Below are 5,178 nucleotides of genomic sequence, written 5' to 3' on the forward strand. Positions count from 1 at the left end.
CTCTAATCACCGGTCTTGATGGAATTAATTTAAAATTAATTCCAAAATATAGAGATTAATTTGATTATATTAAATTAATTTTTTTGGAGAGAGCTATAAATGATTGGACTGTTTATATAAAAATCCATGGTTTGGTTTTTTTCAAAGATTAATTAATTGAATTATTCAATTTTGGGTTTTAGTCCTTTTAAGTTAATTGTATTAATTTAGTTGATTTGATTTAATTTATGAATTGGATTCATAAATTAAATAAGCGAGTGGACTTGGGTCTGTAATTGGATCAAAAAACTTAAAGTGATGGACTTAAAATTAAATTTAATTTAGGTTTATTGAACACAGGCTTGATCTATGAGAGCCTGGTCCCTTTTAGACCAAGTCCATGACCCAATTTGGTCTTGTCTAGGCCAATATGAGATGTTGGCTAATTTTGAAAGGGCGACGAAATTTTGGCTTCAAAAAGACTGAAAATCTTGGCTAGGGTTGAGGTTGTTGAGAGGATGGAGAGTTGGAATCAGCTAGGTCTTATCTAGAGTGTTGTGACTAGGTCAAAACACTTTTACACTCTCTTATCTCACACACACGTTTTTTGGCTCGTCAAATTCAATAAATTTCGTGTTTTCTCTCTCCCATACTCTCTCCATCTTGTTCTTCTTGGTTCTTTTGAGTCAAAGAATTAACATGAAAGAAAATAAAAACGGTTAGGCCATAACGTGCTTTGATTTTCTCCTTCCCTTCTTTTGTCTTGCTAGCATGAGAAAAGGAAGATCCCTAGTGCTTGGCAGGGACAATTTAGATGATTTCAAAGGTTGAAACCTCTTGGAGGAAGATCCGGTTGAAATGGAACCAACGCCAGAAGCCAATTAAAGAAAACAACGAGGGTAAGATTTCAATTTACATTTCTTGCATCCTCTCGACTTTCTTGGTTATATTCTTGGCCTATATATTATGTTATTCTACACCAAACGCCGAAAAAGGTCAAGGGTACACCTTTGATCGCGGTTTTACACTACAAGAGAGCAGGCTATCAGAGACGGAAATCAAAGATGAAAATATATCCATCAAAAAATTTAACCTTTCAAAGACGGATTTAACGACGGAAACGTTTTCGTCTTAAAATTATAAAATAAATCTTTATATTGACTGAATTTTTGACGAATAGGAATTTTTGGGAAAATATTAAAAATATAAAAAATATTCCGTCTTTGATTTGATAATAAAACAAAAAATATAAGACGGAATATTTCTGTCTTAGATTCTCAAAATCTAAGACGGAATTAAAGATGGATTCAAAAAAATATATTTTTTTTGTTTCCGTCTTTGATTCCGTCATTACTTCCATCTTTTTTTCATATTTTTATAAATAAAAATTAAAAATAAATTTTGGTTTTTTTATAAATATTATTTTTTAAAAATTATTATTGTTGGTAAAAATAAAATTAAACCTCAAAATCCCCAATTGCAAGTTTCCCCAAATTGCAGTCAGGTACGAAGCTGAAGCTCTTCTTCTTTTCTCCCTGTGCCGCCGTCAACAACACACCGGTGTATTGCGCAGCTATTCGTGGGTGGCCGGTGGAGGAAAGAGCCATTCGAACAAAAAGGTTAATTTTTCTTTTGCTTAGTTATCGCTTTCAATCTCCTCTTTATGTTTTATTTTCCCCTATTTTTTACCTTCTTGATTAGCTTAATATTAAAGATTTCTGTATGTAATCATATAAGTTGATGATTGAGTGGCAACTTGAAATTAGAGAAAACATTTAAGTGCTTGCTACTTGTTTGATAAATTGCTTGAAAGAGATTGATGTATGTTTTCTTCAAGTATTGAAAACTTGCCTGCTTTAATCTTTTTGGCTCATGATTTATTAACGATGGAGTTGCTTTTCTATTATTAAATGCTTAAACCAATTCAATCTTCTTTTTGTACATTTTCTTTTGTTGTGGAGAGAAGTTTCTGTTATTGGAATTATAAGTTCATTAATTTTTATTCGTGGAATTAAATTTGCTTCTATGGTTACAAAATGAACTGAACTTAGATATTAATGAATGGGGTATGAGAGACAGAGCACACATCTACCAACAAATGAAAGAAATATCATGAAATTTGAAGAATATTTATTCATAAAACTCAATGGTTTTTTTCCAAAACTGAAGTACCTATGCGCTCACTCTGTTATCCTTCCATTGGCCTCTACGACTTTCGCCAAGATCACATGGATCAACTCCTTACTTGGTACTCTGCCCCAAGACCCTACCCTTTATATTCCAACATATTATTTGGTGTTTTAATGCCTCTATTTCCAATGTGGTTTGGTTTTTTTTTTTTTTAAAGCTGCAACCTGGGTTTTGTTTGAATAATGATGTGTTTCCCATAAATTCTTCACTGGATTTACAGTAAGTTTTGACACACTTGTTTTGTTCCCACTATTTTGACAAATTTATATAACCTTTCTTGTCCAAAATGAGCTTCTATACTTAATCAATGTCTAGAAATATGCACATCTTAGTATACCAATAATTACATAATTATTTAACATGCAGTCATGGTGTGAAGTAACCGGAGGGCCATCTAAAGGCCGGATATATGGATTTGGGCATAGTCAATCTTCTAACAGATTTAGTAGAATTTCTGTTACTTCAACACCTAGGGAATCTGAAGAAAGATATAATGAGTTAACGGAAGTAATGGATGAAAAATATAATGAGTTAACTATGAAAATGCAAGAAGAACTTTTAAGACGAGAAGCAGAGAGTAAAAAGATGCTCGAGCAGGCTCTTGAGGAGTCGCGGAAGAGGGAAGAAGATGCAAGAAGGAGAGAAGAAGATGCGAGGAGGAGGGAAGAAAATGCACAAAGAAGGGCGGTGGAGCTTGAAGAAATGGTACGCAAATTAATTTAAGAGGTGGGATATACCAATTGCCGGTTTGCAGGTGGATCTGGACCCAATGTGCAACAAGATTTTGGTGCAAAGCGTTAGGCAATTTCTGATTTTGGTGCAAATTAAAGAGTATTGGAGTTTAAATAGTGATTATCCTTGTATTTAAGTAAAAAGTGCAAGCTCTTGAATGATACGATGTTTCAAACATTTTTATGATTGTATTTGGTGTATAATTGTGAACATGAAGAATTGCAAGTCTTCTGGGTAAACAATGATAGTATTTCTCATACTTCCACTTTAAGTATATCAATTGGTTTCTTAGTTTTTGTATGGTTTTGGTTGATACTTGTTTCATTTGTTATAATTGTGATACTTTATTTTGTCCAGGTATTTAGTCTCATTCTATTTCAGCTTTGCTTAAAAAAATTAGGGATTGAATTAAATGGGAGTTTTGTCTTCAGCTACAAAATTAAAGATGGATTTAGTGACAGAATCAGCCACAGAAGAATGACGGATTCAGTGACAGATTCAATGACAACAACATAAGATAATCTTTTGCGATGGATTTTGAGACAGATCAACTATGGATTTAAAGACGATTTGTCTAAGTTTGTTTGTTAAATGAAACAGATTTTAAGACGGATAATATTCTGTAAAAAATACAGTGACAGATTCAGCGACGAAATTAGCCATTAGGCTTTCAGCAATAGATTTTCTGATGGAATTTATCCGTCGTTAATACTATTAGCGACGAAAATATAGGCTTCAAAGACAGAAAAATCCGTCTCTGAAAGTCTGTTTTCTTGTAGTGTTATGCTTTGATTTCATTAATTTTTAATTTTTCGCGCTTCCCAAGCTAATCCGCTTCCCACAACTCTATGTCTGATTGTAACAACAGATCAAGTGCGCCTTACTAGCTTGTCGGGGTATTTCTTTCCTTTGAAATTTGCTGCATATGATTCTAAGTAAGAAATGAATGAATATTTCCAACAAGCCATTGATTAGAAATATTTAGGTACACATACTATATAATTAGTCTAGATATGGTATACAATTCTAGTTGAGTTTAGCTAAGTAAAGATATTAAAGCAGAAGCAGAGTTACATGCTTTGCCAGCCAGTCAGGGTTTCATATCCTGAAGCAAGATGCGTTATGCTGCCTTTAGTTGGCAATTGCTGCTGATAGAGAAGGGTAACTAGTGTTCTTCTATCGCAAGCAGGGTGGGCTGCTTCTTGGTTAGGTCGCTTTGTAAAGTGTGACCTACTTCAGGACTTTCTCTATAGAGTGGTGTGCAATGCATCCAAGTAATCTCTCCAACAAGGTAACAAAATAGAACTTAAGGAGGCACGGAGTGAGCAAGTATAATGATAGTCCATCGGGTGATTTAGCACACATATGCTATCTATTTACAATCTTTGGAGCTAAGTAAAGTGTGCCAAATAAAGGTAGCTTGTTGGGCTCATAGCCAGTAAGAGTGTGCCTATTGAGGGCAATTTATCAAGGCTCGAAGCCGGTGAATGAGTAAAGATACGTCAGCTAAGGTGGCTTATAAGTCCTCAAAGCCAGTAGAATTGCCTTGCTTAGGGCTGCTTATTAAGGCTTGAAGCCAAATTAGAGTTTTCGTGTTAAGGGGCGACTTATGAGGGCATGGAGCCAATGAGAGTGTTCCTGTTGAGGGTGGCTTATGAGGGCACGAAACTAATAGAGTATTATCCTGTTATCGGTGTAGAATATAGCAAGAACGAAAATTGTTCTTGTTTAAGCTTGGTAATATCAATGCATACTAGATGAAGTAGGAAACTCTTGATCAAGAGCAAACTTTTTCTCAAGGAAACTCTTGATCAATTTTCGATTTATACCAAATATCAAATCGAATATTTGATTCTGTATTCAATAATAATTTTTTTGGTAAATTCAGTATTTGGTATGGTTTCAATTTCTTGTGTCGGTATATGGAACTGTACCAAAATATTATATACATAATATATATATAAGTATAGTAATAAAAATTATTATAAGTAAATATTAATTAACAATAATATTATATATAATTATTATAACTAATTTAACAATAATCAATTAACAAATGACAAAAATCAAAATCTAATTAATCATATATCATTATCAATTCTTCTCCTTTTTTATAAATTTTGGTTATTCAATAAAAAATCGAACTGAGTTTAAATATGTTTGTCGTCATCACTTGCAAGTAGGAGCGTAAACTAGTTGAGCTCGGCCTTTTTTGGCGAGCTTGAGCTCGAGCTTGATTTTGAGTTGTATGGCTCGAGCTGATTTTTTTATTTTTTA

General features: G+C 33.4%; 1 long non-coding RNA gene across 1 annotated transcript; it reads left to right on the top strand.

Annotated features, from left to right (window-relative positions):
* Positions 1-1,438: 1,438 nt before the first annotated feature.
* On the top strand, positions 1,439-3,160 carry LOC148785208 (uncharacterized). The gene is made up of 2 exons (XR_016067926.1): positions 1,439-1,598; positions 2,536-3,160. It is a non-coding gene; the product is annotated as an uncharacterized LOC148785208 (long non-coding RNA).
* The last annotated feature ends 2,018 nt before the right edge of the window (positions 3,161-5,178 follow it).

Source organism: Sesamum indicum, linkage group LG10, assembly GCF_026168435.1.
Source record: "Sesamum indicum cultivar Baizhima isolate 11 linkage group LG10, ASM2616843v1, whole genome shotgun sequence".
Taxonomy (NCBI): domain Eukaryota; kingdom Viridiplantae; phylum Streptophyta; class Magnoliopsida; order Lamiales; family Pedaliaceae; genus Sesamum; species Sesamum indicum.